General features: G+C 46.3%; 1 long non-coding RNA gene across 1 annotated transcript in view; it reads right to left on the reverse strand.

Annotated features, from left to right (window-relative positions):
- Positions 1 to 509: 509 nt before the first annotated feature.
- The window catches only part of LOC129604753 (uncharacterized), a 36,670-nt gene continuing 17,021 nt past the window's right edge, over positions 510 to 20,158 (reverse strand). Inside the window, exon 3 of the long non-coding RNA XR_008695935.1 lies at positions 510 to 984. This is a non-coding gene — a long non-coding RNA (uncharacterized LOC129604753). The remainder of the gene's footprint in view (positions 985 to 20,158) is intronic.

Here is a 20,158-nt window from a genome sequence, read left to right on the forward strand (position 1 = left end):
GCTGGTGACCACCCATTGCATCCCGGGCTCATGCTTACTCTGGGGTCCAGAGATTTGGGCCGCAAAAGGGAACTAAAGCCAAAAGCCGCAGGGGAGTATTTCCGAGGCCGGGATGAAAAGTGCGGCTCAAGCTCGGGAGTCACAAGGACACGAGGGGAGGGAGGGGGGAGGGAGGGGGGAGGGAGGGGACAGGAAAGGAAAGGAAGGGAAGGGAAATTTATTTCTGTACTCTTGCTCCTGGGCCAGTTCGCAGGCCCATGTATCAAAAAGACCACCGGTGGTCTGGCGAGATGAGCCACTTGGTCAGTTCAGGGGGGAACGTTCAGCAGAGGAGACCTGGGTGATCTTCACTCACGCTAATTTGTTGCTTAGTAGGAAAATGCTTGTTCCAAGGACTTTAGTCTAAACGGAGCTAAACGGTAAAAAGGCATGAGCTTCAGTCAAGTATAAAACAAACCCACACCCTGAAAGGAAACAGTGGACTTCAGAATCATATTTAATGAGTTTAATTAATTTACTATGAAAACTGCCCTAATAAACACACTAATAATATACCTTATCCGTTCAGTCCCAATTTTTGTCTTTTTCTGAAGGCATGAACCAACACATCGCAGCCCAGCGTCAGTGCTCTGGGAGGGGCTCCGCGCAGCCACGCTGCCTCTTTGGCTTCAGTGACGAAGCATCAACATTTGTCTCACGGCAGTGGATCACTGAGAAAATGAGCGGATTTCACGTGGGAGTCAGATTTCGTGGTGTTTCTTCGGCGGATCCCGAAGCAGATGTGCCTCGGAGGCACGGGGCATCGGTCTGAAGGGTGCGCGCCAGGCTGAGACTCGGTGTTGGGGTTAAACTCAGAGGTTGGAGGTGGGATGAAGGTCAGGGTTACGGCCGGGGTGAGGTCACGGTGAGGTGAGGGATCCAGTGTCCTCAGGCCAGTCTCTAATTGGCCGCCGCCCATGTCCATCGGTCGTTGTTGTACATCAACTAACAAAAGAGAATGAAAAAGATTTTTTTTACTTAGATTTAAACTGTAGGTCAGACAAGAAAAAATAAAATATAGGATATTTTCATTCTTTACCTATTACAAAATCCGACTTATATATAACAGATACTATTCAGTTCAAATGCCAAGAGACAGGTTCTCGATGTTTCTATGTTCTTATCGGCCCGATGTCACTCTCGGCTTCCGCCGCCGCGTCTCCCGCTCCCCTATTCTCTGCGGCTGCGGCATTCTGGGAAACCTGACACCATGCGGAGCGGGGCGCACGGGCCGGGTGCACACGTGTCCCGCCGGGGGGCACAGACAGTGCGTCATATCAGCCCGCCGTGTCCCCCCACCACAGGACGGCGGCCGCTCCACAGACCCCAAATTATCCTTCCCCAAGACGAGGCAGAGACAGCGAACGCCCGTGCACCCGGGGCCGAGACACCGTCCAAAACACTGCTGGGCACGAGACCAGTCCAACGCGCTGACAGTAAGTGGTGTTTATAGCGTTTCATCCCCATCTGTGCCAGACAAATCCACTTAGCTCTTCCCCGAGTGGAGACCGTCAACGTTTCATGACAGATTGAACTTAGATATTCAGTGAATTTCAGCAAAATGGGATATAACATACACTCATGTTGTGTGAAGTGATGAGAGGAACAATAGGAAGCTGCTGTTTACAGAAATGTAAACTGGCTGGTAAAAGGTTATGGAGATGCCTCACGCGGCTGCATTCAAGGATGCAAAGCAACAGGATGAAAATACTCCACCATTCATTATCTCCTTTTCATACCATCTCTCTGTCGTATTAGGAAATCCAACCAGGGGCGTTCTTGGGCTTTGGGAGGCTTAAGATCTCATAAAATGAACTGTCACCTGCTTAGTTATTGGGTGCTTACAAATAACCAAGATGCATAACTTGACAAAGTACCAGTCCCTTAAACCCGTTCCAGCAGAAAAGAATAAGCTCTTTTCAATGCATTATTAATATTTTGCCTAAACTCAGTCTGGACCGACAGCAAACTGGATTAGCGGAAGGAATTTAATATAAAATTCATGCCTTGGTTCTTTGTCTCTGTCTCACAGATATATTCAGTCTGTTGTTAGTTAGAAAGCCGCGGCATTCCTCCGCACGCCGACAGACTCCACACATGAGACGGGGCGGGGGCAGAAAGTGTGTGGCCCCCTCACGGCAATGTGTTGTCATTTAAAATGACATTTTCTGAAGTTAATGACTTACACAGGCTTATAGGTGTAAATGGACAGTCGCTGGTGTTAACTTCATTGGCGGAGTGGGTCCCATAAAAAGGTCATTGCGCCTGGTTTGTGTTTAACTCGAGTTTAATACGGAGCATTGAATGGAGGAAAGCCGTATTGATTAAGCGACAGCTTAACGAGCTCCTTAATAAATAGTAGCAACGTATTGAACTGCAACACGGACGCAAACACAAAAAGACGACTCGGGGTAAACGCACGGACACGGGGAGAGACAAAATGGAAGCCGGGATGCTTCAGGCGGACGGGGACTAACCGCCAGCCCCTCCCCTCCCGCCCCCACATCACACCCCCACCCCCCGGACAAATTTATGTTAACAAGCAAATTAGCCACAGCGGGGCGGCCCGGCCCGATCAATAGCCACAATAAAAAAGTTGGTGCTGACCACGTAGTGTCTGCAATGTAAACTGCTGGGCTCTGGGTCCCCAAGGCCAGGCCAACAATAACCTACAACTGAGCGAGACACAAAAGGTATCGACACGGAGAGTGCTTCAATTTCCCCAGACGGCGGGGCCCTGTCACATCAAACTGGCTATTAGTCACAAATGCTGCCTGCCACCGATCCATCCCCCGTTCTCTGGGGGACCTTGTCAACTTGAAAGTTGTGCCGCTGGCAAAAGGACATCTGGTTCCACTGTAGTGTGTGTTGAATACAAGAGGCCAGGAGCTGTCGGCCTGATAAAGGAGAACAAACAGGACCACTTTAGACTTGTCAGGCCTTGTTAGAAGGAGCAAACGACAAAAGAAGAGACGGCTCAGGAACAAAAGACTGTTTTTATGGATCTATGTGATAAAGAAAACAAGAATTATTGTAGAATTAAGATATTTAGCTGCTGTACAAGAAATAAAATTGTCTTATCTGCCATAAAAAGGACGTTTAGACTAATTTGATATAATTCACTCTATAGAATCTTTTGTCATAGAACCGTGTAGCGCGCCTCGTGCTCGTCCTGTTACACGTATGGCTCTTCTCAGAGGCTCCAATCCAACATGGCTGCCGGCGGTGAGCGTGTAGCCTTGTAAATTTCAATCAGCGTCGCACAGCAGGGTGCCAAGGTTTGACGCTAACGTCCCTCCGCGCTGAACAGGTGGCAGCAGACCGCTCATCATTCAACTCGCCCGGCGTCACCGCTCTATTAATTGCCCCGGTGTTCGCAGCGCCCCAGTTAATGTTTAATGTGGCAACGCCTCAAATCAATGTGTGTTTAAGGAAGACGGGTCGTGCTGACAAAGGCGGGCGGACGGTTGGAGGGAGGAAGCTTCACATCACTTGGACACGGCAGGATGTATCATTGGGTTAATTGACTCCGACGGGGGAGTAAATTTGAAGCCATTCTGTGGAGCTATTCACACTTTCATTAATGTTAATTGCGGGAGACGAAGAAGAGCTTATGTTCCTGTTCATGTCACCTTTAAAATCCCTCGAAGGCAGTAAAGAAACACAATAAAACAAAATCAACTTGTTTACTTTATTGAGCATTTTTATAATCATCAGAACTAACCCTGTGCACAAACTGCTGAAGAGGCTTATTTAATTAGATCATACCATCCCATCAAAGATGCACATGTTCCAAAGCTGGATATATTAAAGGAGATTTATGATTCTATTGCATTTGCCTCTCGATCGAGCTGGTATCATCTGGGAATGGATCTGGAATACAGATGAGATCAGGGGAGAGATCAATTTTAGAGGCAAGGGTTTGGCACATTTAATGAATTCATGCTCCTTCACCCTCTCTCTATCTTTTCCTCTCCTTTCCTCTGTAAGGATGAAAAAAAGATAAAAAGAAAAATCCTCACACAGTGACCGTTAGGGAGCTGCTTTGCGGGCAATCAATCACCAATCAGTCATTGAAAGTGCTTGTCCTGCCAGTGGAGGATGTTCTTCATTACTTACAGACTTTCAATGTGGTAACGGATGTGAGGCTGAAGACGCGTGTGTGTGTGTGTGTGTGTGTGTGTGTGTGTGTGTGTGTGTTTTGGGTGTGTGTGTAATTATTCATGGCCTGTAGCTCTTACTTTTACTGCTCCTGCAGGAACAAGTTTAAACCTGTGATATGGTTGTTACTGCTCACAATAACATCAAATTTCTATGACTGTCACACACACACACACACACACACACACACACACACACACACACACACACACACACACACACACACACACACACACAGATGGGATCCTCATGAATTTGGAGTCCTCTGCCGACCCAGTGGGCTTTGGATGATCCCTAAGGTTGATATTAGCTCCCATGATGGGCATCAGACAATAACCCAGTTTAGAATGTGTTTAGATTTGACCAACATAAACTTCTTCAAGCACATCAGACCTGCACTAAAGGTAAAATGTGTGGTGTGAAACAAACACACACAAAACACATTTTGGAATTAAGCAATAGTTAAATAAAATTATCTTTAAATGAAATTATTGAACCTATAAATAAACTAAGAAATATATAAAATACAAATGCAACTGCCCACGTTGACAACATTAATTAGGAATAACACAAATTCCCGATTGCTATTTTGCACAAAGTAACATCCACCAAATGACAAATTCCCACTGCAACAACTGCAGATAGAGAGAAGATAAATATTCAGCTCTATCCCACAGCAGAGATCCCACAACTTATTAGATGTGTTGCTGGAATACCCTATTAGGAATGAAGAAGGACGGTAGAAGAGAAAGGGGGCTTTACTTTAAATTGAGGAAGTGCCAACGCACATTTATTGGCTCTAATGTGGTACAGGCGACCCCCGTCACAATATCGGAGCTCCGTGGGCCGGTGCTGCCACAGTGAGGGAACATAATAACCTTTTTAAGGGTGCAGCGTGCTGCCGACTCGCAGAATAAAGACTTCACCGTCAGCGCCTGGCGAGAAAACGGAGGGCCTCGCCCCAGATGAACATAATCTTTTGTTATTATGCTGTTAATACGTTTTCGTTCCCCACGCTGATCTCAAACAAACCCACCCACAGCTCCACACAGCTACGGCTTGAAAAAAGGATTTATTTCTATGTTCATCTAACCTTGTGAGCAGCGCTGCAAAGTCCCGTTATATTAGGGAGACGGCGTTATTAGAAAGGTACATGCTAACGCTACTTCTCAACACTTATTTACATATAAAATGAAACACACTTCATTATTGTGTGCGTTTATATCGCTAGTGCAAAAAACCTGTTGAACCGAATGTACTCAGTCAGCCACAGCCTGGAATCTCTGTCATCTCCCACAATCCCTTTCACCCAGGGTGCTGACACCAAGTGGTTTTTGTGTATAGCTGCTCTGCGTGGCAGCCAATCGACCAGGCCATTGATTAACAGATTGGAATTATTAACTGGGGGATCATCCATCCCACATCGCCCATGTCATTTCCATTACTGCATTTCCATTAAGCCTCATTTCAGAGACGAGGCACGGAGGAGGAGAGGGGGCCGGCCAGAAAACCTCCCCCTCATTAGCATTCTAATTAAGAGGCCATCAGATAATGATCAATCAAAGCAATCAGCGGGCAGACAAGCAGCAGCATGCAGATGGAGAACCGGTCCGCTTCTGTGGCTGCGTCCACTCACGCAGTCCACATGTGGACTAAAATATAAATGTTCAACCTGGATGAATATTTTGATGATTTAAAAAAAACATTTTTTTTAATTGTAATTTTACCTGTCACACAGCAGCAGCAGGACAAAGTAGGACGTCCTCACAAGTAGCTCCAGTAATAAATAAACACGTACGGCAGCGCGTCAGCGCTGCAGTGTTTTATGTCGCCGCATTTATACGGCCGTTCACATTAACTCCATAAAGTCGCGTGGCCGCTGCGTGCGACCCTTCACCGGGGCCACGGCTGCACAAATTATGCAGAATCCCACTGGCTTTGATTTAGGAAGCATCAGCCGGCCCAGCTGCGATGCTGAGAGTCGGGGCGGAGAGAAGAGGCGTCATTGATTGAATTTTATGTCGTTGTTGTGGGAGATCTTAACATGCCAGAATTTATAACCCGGAGAATAATAATGCCATATAAAAACTGACAGAGCCGAAGAGGGACCCTCACTTCATCTCTGCCCCAGCCCACTACCAGGGGCGTCCTGTCACCCCATGTCAAATATATTCTCTCTATCTTTTTTTTTTTTTGAAAATGAAACATTTACGTTTTGACATTGGAGAAAAAAAAATCAATAGGAATTTATAAAGCATACGTTCTGTGTACTTCATTATTTGGTGACAAATTTATATGTTTCCTATATTGATAGAGGAGAGCAGACGTCTACATTATAGTTTTTAATAAATTTGGGGAGACAAAATTGAGCAGTTACCAAAACCAGTGTCATTTAAATGACAACACAGTGACTTAGTGTTTTTTTAGCTTCACCATTATTATTAACATCATTTTTTATTACTGTTCAAATAACAAAAGTAGTGGATCTTAAAGTACTCATAATAATAATATAATATTTACCAGCTTATTCTTTAAAAGACAGCATTTTAGATTAAAACCTGAACCTGATGTTCGTCATTTATAATGAAACTGTCACACTGAGAGTATTTGACAGTCTGAAAATAAAACCTGCAGTGAGCATGATTTTACCTTTAACGTGTCTTACCACATTCAAGAGTCTGGTATCAGACGGACCAATGCATCCGGGGGTCACATCCACTGCTCCCACACAAACGTATGGTCCAAGTCAGCTCACATTGGAGTGGTGTACAATAATTAATCTCCCAATCTTCAAATAAATAAATAAATAAATGACACAACGTGACTTGACTGAGTCCAATTATTGAATTTTTATGGGCCGCCTTAGGCCATGTCCAGACGGTTCAGCTGTAGCCTGAGGAGCACACGCCATTAGGAGGCGAGTGCTCCTTATCGGCCCGAGAAGCCATTACTGCCCGAGAGCGGCGGTGTCGAGTGGACGCATCCCAACTTACACGCGTTCGCAGGCAGGCAGGCAAAAATTCACAAAGCATTCACACATACAACCAACAGCCCCCCCCCTCTCTCCCCCCGACGAAGGCATACGCAATTTACATGAGTTGAAGAGAGGTGACAGGTAGCAATCAGCCTGGGGAATAGGGTTAGAGGCCGACGCCTGCTCGCGTATTACCACCTGCCAACCAGCGCCTACAGATTGCTTATACCAGGCCACGACCTCCGACCTTGCCACATATCAACCAATTGCCCTTTAGTATAATTATGTGGAATAATCTTTTAGAGTTTGATTTGAAGAAGATGGGCAGGGAGGGCCACTTGTAATTTATTTTTTTAGGGAGGATGGGGGTCGCTTGTTAATAAAGACTTTTTTGCTACAGGGCCTGTCTGGCAGCTATAAGTGAAATACCCTCAGTAGTGGAGGTCAAATTTATCTATTTGCCTGTGTAGCTGTCAGTCACTGCAGCCAGACATGTTCTGTGGATTGGCCGCAGACGGCCGGACGGACGACTGTCAGGGATGTCATTATCCCGTGATGATGTTTTATTGATAGTATCATTGGAAGCCGCCCTCTTGGATCTGTCAAAATATCATTGAATTGTTTAGATCTCATTAAATTTTAATGAAGTGCAGTGGGAGCCACCGGCGTGCCGTTAAGTCCGGCCTCGAAGTGACATTTTCCATCCTGACGGCGATGCCTCACGCCGCCGCTGACCGCAGGATCGCAGATTAGTCGATGAATCAATTAGGATGAAAATTTTTTAAAAAGCAAGAATGACGAACAGGACGATTTGTCTGAACTGAGGACGTGTTGCTTTTTGTGGACTTTGAATCAAAACATAAAACAGTGGAAGGGACCTCGGGCCTCAGGGAAGTAAAGGGTTTGATCCCAGGTTGAGGCTTTTTATAGACAAATATATGAAGATTGATGTAAAAAGCTATTAATGATTAGTGAGTAATTTTGAATGTTGCATGGTTTGAATGTGCAGACACAGCCATTAAATCCATTGTTTGTTGTCATTTTGATCCTCTTTTTAAAGTAGACATTTGCATTATCATGAGAACCTACAAGGATCCACTTCTGTTTATCTGTAACAAACAAACAAACATTTGCACTGCTGCGTTTTCTGTCTGCCTGATCTTAACCTTGGTCCAGTGGAAAAAGAAAATCATGAACTTAACCCTTCAGCGTTTGCCGTCCATCTCCACCCCGCACACAGTGGCATTAGTAGCCCGCTCTGACCTTAATCATACAGTCCCATCAGAATCCCGCTGACCCTCTCCTCCCTGGAGAACTCCCCTCATTCACACACTCACCGGGACCCCTGGCTGCCCATTTAGTGCTTTAATGGTGGGAGGCGCCCGCTCAGCCACCCATTTCATTGTGTCCTCCCCTTCCCATACGCACGCACGCATACACACACGTGCGTCCACACAAATACAAATGTAGCAGCGGCCTTCTCTCCGCGGGGGGCCAACGTCAACATATGCTCCCGTCACACGCAGAAACTTGTTTGTTTGACCACACGCGTGACATCGTGAAGCATAAGATAAGATAAGATGTGTTCAATTTCATTTGATAAGCAGTTCACAGCGTTATCGCGCGACCTCGCGCCGGCGACACGGCTCCCGTTCAATCTGAAGTTTGAGCAGTCTGTAAAGGGCAGGAAAGAAATCAATTCCACCCTGACAAATGTAAATAAGGTCTTATCGGGGCAGCAGCGACCCATCGACAGCATCAAGCCAGCAAAAGTTCCACTCGCTCCTGTCATTTAACCACATCACCGCCTCCCTCCTCCGTATTTCGCCCTGAGTCAAAACCAATTCTGCAGCGCGTCTGCGTGCATATGAGTCGTGGCTCGTGTGTGGGTATGTGTGTGTATAATAATGTGTGTGGCCTTCGCTGATCGTGGACAGCATCACTTTGCATTTATTGAAATGAGCAGCCCTCCCTGGGGCGCCCGAGCAGAGCCGCGGCCTGCAGCCATTCCAGCTCCTATCGACTGCGCGGGATTAGGGCTCGGCCGAGGCGCCGTCTCCCCCGCGGCCCCGGCGAGGTGACCTGCACCGAGGCAAAGTTCAGCGGGGGCGAGGAGGGTGAGCTCTCGCGGGCGCAGATTAGGGGCCCCGGCGTCTCCCGGCGGAGACGGGGAAGTGTCAAACCCCATAGCGCGTCTTTGTATGTGCACGGGAACACACACAAACAGTCACATCAGACAAGCTCACGTTTGTTCAGGCAAAACTCCAATTAGGGAAACACGTCAAACCTGACAGATGGATACATTTCCTCCTGTCAATGCCAGGCATTTAAAGAAAAAAATCATTATTATTATTTTAAATAGTTAATAGTTATAAGGTGGAGAGAATAGTGCACTATTAGAGCAGTAGAGTTCATGTAGAGCACTTTCTAAGTTTCTTTGCTAATCTATTAGCATCTATTCTGACGTCTCCTCCAGATGAAAATATGTGTAATAAGCGCTTTGAAGCACAGATTCAAGTACTCCCTAAGTGAGACATTTCTCAAAAACAGCTACATTTGTTTAAGTCAGTTCTCTCATAGTAGCGTTCACTGATCCCCACCTAAGGCCACTAATTGCATGAAGAAATGCAAAAATCTCTGTTCAAACAAGGCCGTCTATTACACAGAGACAGGCAGCGATGTAGAGCCGTGTGTTTTTAGACGTAAAAGTAGTAATTAAGGTTTAGGGGGTTTTAATTGGTTCTTTTGTTTCATATAAGCCTCTTTGCTTTGAAGTTACAATTAACAGGGGTATCTTTCTGATTCACCTCAACAGTTTCCCACCAGAAACACAGGAGCCACGCTGAAACATATCATTTTCCTCCTGCTCCTCGAAGCAGCAACCATCACGTTTGCACTTCACCAAATGAAATATCACAGTTTCTCTTAAAAGGCAAGAGGTTACATATGGGAATTGGCTAATCCGTGGAGGGGAGGAGACGGGAAGGCAGGCAGCCGAGGTACAAAGAACGAACTGCTTAAGTGGTGAAGTGGCTATCCTGGCTCTGAGTGCTATCATCATCGTCGTCTTCATCATCATCACCACACAAGCCCCGTCTCCTTCTGCGGGAGTGGAGAGGCAAAATAATTGGATTCTTTCCCACAAATAACGTCTTCACCCCTGAGCTTAATTAACTAGACAGGCTGCGGGGCCAGGGTCCATTCTTCTATTGCCGGGCTCTTGGAGAGAACCAGTTGTTATTGCCCACCGGCCTTTATTACCATGGTTGGACAATAATATAGGTTATTAGGGCAAGGCGTTGTATAGAATGCTCTTTTTTTAGCAGCTCCGGCCGTGCTAAAGGAGGCCTCCTGTTTTTATGCAATCAAAGCGGGGATGAGTTAGAAAATAATGTGCTGTCTATTAGACCCATAGTTTCACCACGTCACTGAGGCCGGAATGACTGAATGACAGTAGTCAATAAACTAACAGCAGCAGATGAAGACAGAGCAATCTATCACAGGTCATTGGATGCCAGTCAGTGCATTATCAGAAAAAAAACAAACAAGTGGGAACTAAGACCAATTTAAAAGGATCCTGTAGTGGTGATTTAAGAGCTCCACCTTATTACCGTGGGTGTTGTTTTATGGCACAGCGTCCACACACCCACAAGGTCCTCCAAGATGCCACCATTCATATTATAACTCTTCCTGAGGTCCTTAGGGCCACTTTGTATGGAGGAGTTGCCATTTTGCTGTCACCCCCCCCCCCACACACACACACACACACACTCTCCTTCGTCTCTAAAGCTCCATGTTTGTTGTTCCATTCTCCTCTATTTCTCCCAAAGGAGCTCCCTCATTTTAATATAAATAGAACGCTTCATCATGCAGTGGCACAAACTTCCCCATGTTGCATTGCTCCAGTGGCATTAGCGGCGGCAGCCAAGGTAGGCGGACGCGCCGAGGGCGCGGCGCTGACAGCACACGGGCCAAAAGCAAATGCGCTTTGTTATACTTTCAGACGACTAGTCTGTTCTGCCTTTTTCTTTGGAGACGACACCGAAAAGTAGTGACGAGAAATATATTTTTGAATGGCAACAACGTGAAGCATCACGCACACAGCCAACAATTAGAGAGCAGGAATTGGGCTTCTCTTAAACATAAGACCCAGCAGCAATCAGCTCCCTCCTGTCGGTTTGCCAGCGGGCTAGCGCTCACATGAGGGATTTAATACTGACTGATGGGCAAACTGCAACTCTATTGAGAATTTTCCCCGTTTTATGTGTCAGATGAGAAAGCCGCCGAGATCTAAGAGCGAGCGCTCCTCAGCCAAAGCGGACCGCGCTCTAATCAGATGTGCACAGCTGTATCCCAAATGCCAGAGGGATCATTTGACGAGAGATATTTGCAGCCCCTCTCGGCTGCGGATCTCTGCTGCCTCCTCTGTAGTGGTAAGGAGGCCTGAAAAGGCCAGCGGGGCCAGGACGCAGCCCGGGGCGCTGCCGGCCCATCGCCCCGTCCCCCGAAAGGCGCTGCGCGCCTCGTGATGGCTGGACACCGTAAGCCGCCACCGGTGACTAATTGTGCTTCATGTGGGTGCCGGCTCCGTCCTGGCTAACAAGAAAGCACTAGAGGTCTTCATTTAGCTATCGAGCCCGCGCTCCCCGGGGACGGCTCCGAGTGCAGCTGCTGTCCTCGCTCCTCTCCCAATCAACACATCAAACGCCAGGCCCAATTCATTTTCCTCCTTGCTCTCCAGTCGCCCCCCGCCTCCCCTCCTTTACGCTATCTTGCTGCGGGAGAGGCAAAAAAAAAAAAAAAGAAAAAAAAAGAAAAAGAGGAAAGTTCCAGGACGGTGGAACCAAAGAGCACAGAGAGACGCAGTGGTGAATACTGAGCGGCAGCTTTAGCCCGGCACCGCGAGCACTCTGGGTTTAGCAGGATATTTATTCTTTTATGTCCAGACAAAAGAGATTGCACATGCCCTCCTGTGCTCACCAGAGTCACTCTGGTGTATCAGCAAGAGGTAGCCCCAATATAATCAGACTGCCATATGACGGTTCGTACGATAGCATGGCAATAATCTGGAATAACGTGGTAAACACAGGCCTAACCTGTGCGTCCAGTTATCCTCAAACTGATGGCAGATACATTTAATTTTCCAATAACTAGTTCATTGGAGTACATTTACAATTATGTTACATTTTATTTGGGCACTTTAGACGTAATTTCTTCCTGAAATAATTTCTCTTGGAAGCTGATGGCACTTCTCCTTCTCCCTTTTCTTGCCCCTTTCGTTTTATCACTTACAGGAATCTAATAACATGGATGTAACCCAACAGCTCTCAGTCCTCTGTCAGCAGGAGCTCATGCGTTTATTAAAAGCCCAATTTAGCATATGCTTTGATTAGATTCTTAATTACAGAAAATTACCATAGTGGCACGAAAACTATATCTATGTCCTCCAGGAAATAAGGAGATATTGAAGGACTTAATTCCTCCACTGCGATGACTTTGGAGAGGCTGCTTCCACCGGCTGGGTACGGTCTTAAAATGTATGTCTGCAGCCTGTGGTTCTGAGAAACGGTGGCATCGGGCCAGTTTATTATTAGATGTGATGCCACTTTCGCTCTTTTATAAAAGAGGGGTCACCATCACACAAGCCACAGAGAAGGTCACTGATGTAAAGCGGCCATAATCCTAATTAGGTTAAATGAAAGCTTCTTAATATTCTTTTTTAAGATCATGGCAACGTGCTGTGAGTGAAGCTTTCAGATTGCAATACATTTTGCAATGTTCCTACAGTAAATGCCTCCTCTAAGGCCAAAGTGTGTCCACTCAGGTCCATAGAGATCAGACTGAGCCCAGTTTCCAAACCAAGCTTTAATGCACAATGTGGAGGTCATCAGATACCTGGGGTTTAATTACTGCACCGTTCCCTCCACGCCATCACATACCATAATAGTAGCATCACTAATCATGTAAAGCAATAGAAGTTGTAAGAGGGTAATTAAAAAGTGTCATTTCAACGCTCACGTAGGAAAAACACACCAAATTAGATCGTGAAGCTCATTCAGGCCACAAGGTGTTGAGTTATTTCTGCGCCAATCAATAGACTGGAAAAGAAAAGTCAATAAACATATGCGTAAATTGATTCCATCTGCCTATTATCATATAAAACAGGCGGGTAAATATGCAACTAATTAATGGCGGCGCCCCGACATCCAATAACCCACAAATTGATGCTCGTGACTCAACATCCATTATGTTATTATTTCTGTATCAATAAAAGATATGGGAAATTAGTTTTAGTTTACTCAAGGCAAAAGGCTGTTTTATTTCCACACCCTGGGTTTTAATCACGCTTGGTTTAAGACTCTTTCTGTTTCCCATCATTTCTAAGATGTGTCTTTATACTCTTTGATTCATCTACAAAGGAAGACAGATTAAGCACTGGTCACCATCTTCTTAGAGTTTTTAAATTTGAATTCTTAATCTCACATCAATGACCCTGTTAATGGCTGTGTTTGTTCCTCTACATGTATTTTCCACCCAGTTAGTCTGTTCGAACGTCTCACTGTATCCACGTCGGTGCCCTCGTTGGCACGTGCGTCCACAGGCATCCACCCGATGCAGTCGGAACGTGCCAACCGCACAACATGCCGCCCCGCCGTCGTTTCCAACCCTAATTCACCGAGCCACGCAGATTTTCTCCCGTAATCCCCCCTTTGCCCGCGCTCCTATCCCCCCGGAGTTCAGTAATATGATCTGGAGTGATGAGTGAAATCACGTTCTGTCCAATATCGCCAGGTCGCCCGTCTCCCGCCTCCGCGGCTCTGACAAGATGAGTTGTTTTCCGTGTGGGCCCTTAATGCCACTCTGGGCTTCATTTGGCAGATCCCTGATGTGCCACAATGAAATCACAGCCCCGCATTCAAACCCGCTTGTTGATCTTGAGATTAGCGGGCGAGAGCAGGTTCCCCCCTGCGTGGGGAAACCCAGGTGTGGGATGATATTGAGATGTCTTCCTCTGTCTCTCTTTCCGCCTCCCAATTGCTCTTTAACCACGGGCGTCCACAAGTGCTCACAGCTGCTGGTGCCACCGTGCCGCTAAGCAGGTTTTAAGATGGGTCCCAGTCGAGCCTTCGCTCGCCCAACCAGGAGACAGAGCCCTGGATCCAGACCTTTTTAAGTGATCATCCTTGTATCATAACAGATTAAGGGCTGCTGCTGCTCTGGATTAGACCTAATCTAACCTTTATCCGCTCCCATCTCCACCTGAAACTTGCAGCGACCAGGAAGTCAATCGCCCGGGCCCCGTGATATACAGTGACACTGATCTTCCTTTTCGCGCTCTAATTATCAGGATTAAGAAAAACACTTTTGAGTAATTATTTTCACATCGGATAAACATTAGGCTTGCACGGATTTAGCTGAGCTTTCCCCCAACAAGAAGTGGAGATCTGAGGAGGCTTACGAGCTCCAGCAAGGCAGATGGAGATCCCTTCTAATCAGGAATAACCAACAAACAGCGAAAAGGCAAAGAGCAGAGAAATGATTTCCTTGCTTCATTTAAACAATTAGCGACTCTACAAACTATCCTTGTATTTACACTGTGTATGTTTATGTTGCAGATAAATGAGTGTAGGGTGAATTTGGATGTGGCAGATGCTCTTATACTTTTCCTTCTTTTGTAATTGATTTGCCAGACAAGCTGAATGCTTGAAGAATTCTTCTCAGGAGAAAAAAGAAGTGGAACCATGGGAAAAAGATGACCTTCAGAACTTGTTTGATATTATATATTATTTCAATCATAGACAATTACAAACTGAAATCACATCACAGCATTGAACTGAGGCCCAGATAACCTTTTAAAGGGATAATTCCCTCAGAGGGGCGACCCCTGACCCCAGGCCTGCCGGCAATCTCCTGCAGGATGACTCGGCCGAGGCAGCAGAGGTTACACGCACCGACAGACGCGCGGTCTCTCAAAGCGGAATTCCTGAATTCTTTTGCCCTTTTTGTCTCTCACTTCCTGTTTACCCTGCAAACATTAGTGCTATTAGTTTATCCAAACCATGTGTGACGGGTGGTCAGCTATGAACGAAGGGCACTTGTACACGACTACCATCAGTCGTGGTGCAAAGTGCTGGTACCTGCTTGTAGCTGGGTTTAAGCCAGGACAGGACAACTCGGTGTGATTTATAGTCCAGCTAATTTTGCAGGAAATGACAATCCAAAGTCCAAAGTCTGATTAATCTCCCTGAAGTGTGCGGTGAACGTTTCTGCGTTGCCCCTCGCCCCTCGCTGCCCCCCGACACCCCCCCAGCGCTGCGATGAAGACCTCTTGCGTCCACCTGCCCTCTGCCGCTGCTCAGAACCAGATGTGTCAGAGCTTTGATGTGGACCAAACTTTGCGGGTCAGAGAAGGACAGAAACCCAGAAATAGTTTCACGTGAAGCCACAACACAGGCTGCACTTTCATCTTTCAGCGCTGCTCCACTCACAATTGTGATGAACGTGCATTTTTTAGGAAGCAGAACACCCTGAAGGTCTGAGTTATGGCGGAACATTCATTTTTTATTGCACATCCCATTATGAGACACGTTGTGTGAGCAGGCAGCGCTGACCCTGGTTGGTTCATACATATTGCATGCTTTATGTTGTCCTGTCTGACAAACCTCAGACTGTAGCTAAAGGGAAGGCAGCATGAGAAGCCACGTTTCTGCGTTTCCCAAAGCTCTGTTGGAGGTAACAGGAATCACCCAGACGAGACATGCCACTGGGCAACACAGAGGGAACTCCTACTCAAGGGATTACTCATCCAGGAAACAGGAATGTCTTTGCTACTTTGTTGGGATTAGTGAATATGTCTGTGAAGATGGGGCTTGAAAGGGGCCGCGTCGCACTAACCGCTTGTTTAGAGCTGCTTGAGACTTTCGTCCCGTCATGACCTGATGTTTAGACAAAGGATGGGCAGGTTTGTTGAGGTGCGGACTTCCTGCACAAACAGTAGGAATCGAGCCAATCCCCCGTTTACGGATGAGAGCAATGTCAAAACCCGGAATTAACCAAATTGTTGTTGTTATTTAAGTAACAACCTGAACATTTTGTCTTAGTCAGATTGTTTTAGGCAACAGGTTTTAAAAATGATGCACCCTTTACAGTTCTGAGTAATTCCTGAGAGATCATTTGGATGTTGAGGTGATTTATTATTGATGATTTTAGGTCACAGAAACCTAGTCATGATATAAAAAGGCTGCAAAAAAGAAAATGGAGTTCAGGGTGAGGGAACAAATTACAAACAGACTGTGTTGTTTAGTCACTGGCCTGTTTGCTGGAATGTGTCCTCCTTGGTGAACTACAGAGGTAACCTCTCACGAGGCACAAGTCACGAGCCGAAATTAAAGGCAGCTTGTTTTCTCGGGCTGGGCCTCGTTAGCAAAGGAAACACTCGGCACACATGCAAAATGTATAAACTCTCTTAAGAGCATAAGTGCAGTTTACTTAGTCTCTTGTCACAGAGGCAAAAGGTCAGCGAGAGGATGCTGCTTGAAGAACAGTGGACTCTTCAGAGTCGTCATGAAGCGCAGCTGGCAGACGCCAGTCATGACTAATAATGCAGGGCTGGCAAATTATCAGTGACTTGGACAGTGACAGGACGGAGAAAATGGCCTGTCAGCGTCTAATGAAAGACAGGAAAACAGAAGTGGGCCGCCAAAAAATCAGTCTCTCACATAATCCTCTGGTGTTTACTTTATTTCCGTTTGAACATCTTCATAAAAAAGACATATAACTTTCCTGATCATCTGTGCTCCATGTTTGAATGAGGAAATCAGAGGCAGGTCTGCATAAAGGAACATAAACTCACATCTGTCCGTCACGCCTCCCATGGCACGGCCCACTCATCATCACCAGTAATTTGATTTTGTCGTTGACGATGACAATGATGGAGATGGAGATAATCCCCACTATGCATTCACAATGGAATATTTCCCAGTAGCCTCTATTGATCGGGACTGTTATTTGCCAAGAGGATCAGTGTGATAATTAAAAACTAAACACATTTAGCATCTGACTTCCACGCTGTTATTACCTCTGGTAGTTCAGCGGGAAAAGGAAAAGGTCACAGTGAAGAATGGCACGGCGACAGCCAATAGGTTTGACAGGTCCGGGTTTGTTTTGGATATGACTGATTTATTGTTTAAAACCAGATTAGCTGCTGACGACCACTTTGCGATGGACATTTTTGGACATAAGCAAAGGTTACGTATGATCAGTGAAGCTCGGCCCAGGACGCGCGTTCATGCTGTCACCATAGCAACTCTGGGCAATCAGCTCCACAGTCGACACTGTCACCGATCATTGTTCATCACCCGTTCTCACCCAAACACAACGGCCTCTGAGCTGCCACATGAAAAACAACTTGGGGTTTCGTGTGTTGCTCAATTCAGCATCTGAATACGATCAAACCACCAAATCTGTGCTTCCTGGAAACCAGCCACACAAAATAGAAGTGACTGGGATTTATTTGCACATATTTAAACTATTATATAAACTATTAGTGCAGCGCGTGCCCATTAACTGTTTACTCTGCTGCGTCTGAGCTGTGTGAAGGACGGCCGACATGAATGGCTGCGTCTGCAGAACCAGTGGCTGGTTCACTGGGCTTCGCTGGAACCAGACGAAACCAGCAGCGCGTTGACATAAACACAGCGTACACAGCCAGTCAATCACGTCTGTCAGCCGGCACTAATAAGATCACAGCCCACGACAAACCGAGGCTCTAATAAGTGATAACGCGGCCCATATGGCGGATCCTGAGCAGTTTCCTGCACGTACTACAAAGTTGTGCACCAGGTTTTGATTGAATCTTTGAATTTGTGAACGATCTGGGCTCATGAACGTCAGCTGACGAACCCGCCCTCTTCAAGGCTTTCTCCTTGTTATTTATTTGTTTGCCCAGTGCTTTTCCCCTCGCGGCTGCTCAGCCAACGATGCGCGTGCAGAGACAAACAGCTTCTTTGGCCGCTCTTTGGCAGCTGCGCTCCTCGATGGCTCCCCGAAGACACAACACTTAAGGAGCGCATTAAGATTGCAGGGGGCTCTCCTCAGTCCAGTGGCGCTGGATGCGATAGGAAAGGCTGCGATTTCAAATCGCAGCTGTCCAGGACTCGTTACTAGGGACACGACGAGGGCCCGACGGCTCCCAGAGGTCACGGCGCGATGCCGGAGACATCAGTGAGTTTCATGGGAACACTTTATCACTTTGGCCTTCCAGACAAAAGCGGCCAGCCGTCAATAAAAGTGCAGACACCGAAGGAGTTGTTGAACAGGGTGATCTGACAGACGTTTATGACGATCTCGCCTAATAAAAAGTGCTTTGAATAGTGTTATCTATATGTGCTCGAATGGAAGCGCAGACCTCGCGCCAGGAAAAGTTCTGCAATAACTTGTCTCTGCTCTCAGTCCTCGTGGCCTGTTTGTGAGGTCACACATAAATAAATCCAGGCGCGTTTATGGCGACGGAGGCATCAGTGAATAGAGAAGTGAGAATAAAACTGACAGAGCGTTATAGGCAGCTGTCTGTGGCACAGCTCCCTCTGTTCTTTGATGCAAAACCAGCATGTGGACGTTTCAACATATGCTTTTACAAGTTCTACTTTCATTATTGCACCAAAAACAAGCGTCTGAACACGGACTGTGTGCAGGATGCTGCAGTCCAGCACAATGCAGGAAAGCATTTCATCTGTCCTATAAATTAAGAGCGTGGCCACGGGCCCTCAACAGGAGCAAACACAAGCTCTCCCCTGGGGGAGGCAATTTAAAGGGGGAGAGGAGGGAGACAGTGCATCAGGCCGCTGCTCGGACAGATCACGTCAACCTTAAAGATGATCCAGCGCCGCATTCAGAAGAATTGATGGTCATGTGGCAACGAGATGAAGACAATGAGGACAAAACGTGCGCATGAAGCTCACACTGGTCCTTTTCTTATGCATCTCTGTAAATCATGAATATCCTGTGACTCTGTAAATCACAATTTATACGTGGAAGTGGACGTATGGCATCTGAAATCGCTACTGAAATGGAGTCGCTCATGCGCGACTGAATCAGATGATTGATGCGGCTTCACTAATCAAATTCATTGTAGGAGCCGCTTGGGAAAAAGGAACACAAGCTCTGATTGTTTATGAAATATTAGCCAATGGACGTTATCTGAACTGTGTTGCTGCATATGAAGCTTAATAATTAAAAGGTGAACTGTTCAAAACAGAAGGTATGAGCAGGTATGATTATATGCAGTATATACAGTGAAGCACAACAACATGGACATGACTCCACTCAGACACTCTGAGATGAGTCTTCAACTGATGCTGTAATTAGATTTTACTACAGATTTGTATTTTTCAGGCAAAAACACGAGGATCCCAGGTTTTCCTCCTCCGTCCACACAAAGGAAGAAAAGCACCCCCTCCCATTTCTTCCTGTAACCTCGGAGACTGTACGGAAATGAGAACGCATTAGAGGAGACTGTGATTGAACAGAACGACTTTAAACGACTTCGTGGGATAGCCACGGGGCGGGCGCAGCATGTTTAAGTTGACATTTCAGTTGTACCAGTAATTTGCATTCTAGTTGACTCTAAATGACATTGCCATATTAAGGATTCCTACGGCAGGGTTTGATTTCCTCAGTTCAAAGATGAGCCTGAGATACGGGGTTTAATCAGGGAATGTGGAACGCTTGTCAATCTGAGCAAAAAAAAAAAAAAACTCTAACAAGGTCTTAACTTCAATCAAATTTTTAATGTGTCCACTCATGACACAGAGCAAATCTCCAGCTGCTGCACCGTGTCCTGTTAAATAAGGAGCACTAACTAAACACGTGTTTCGATATTATGGCAGTCTTGTGGAAAATTAAAAAAGACACCATGATTACTTTGAGGTTATCACATAAAGCCGCAAACATTGGGGTTGAAATCCGGAGTCTCGTTGCTAAGAC

This window comes from Betta splendens, chromosome 10 (assembly GCF_900634795.4).
Source record: "Betta splendens chromosome 10, fBetSpl5.4, whole genome shotgun sequence".
Lineage (NCBI taxonomy): Eukaryota > Metazoa > Chordata > Actinopteri > Anabantiformes > Osphronemidae > Betta > Betta splendens.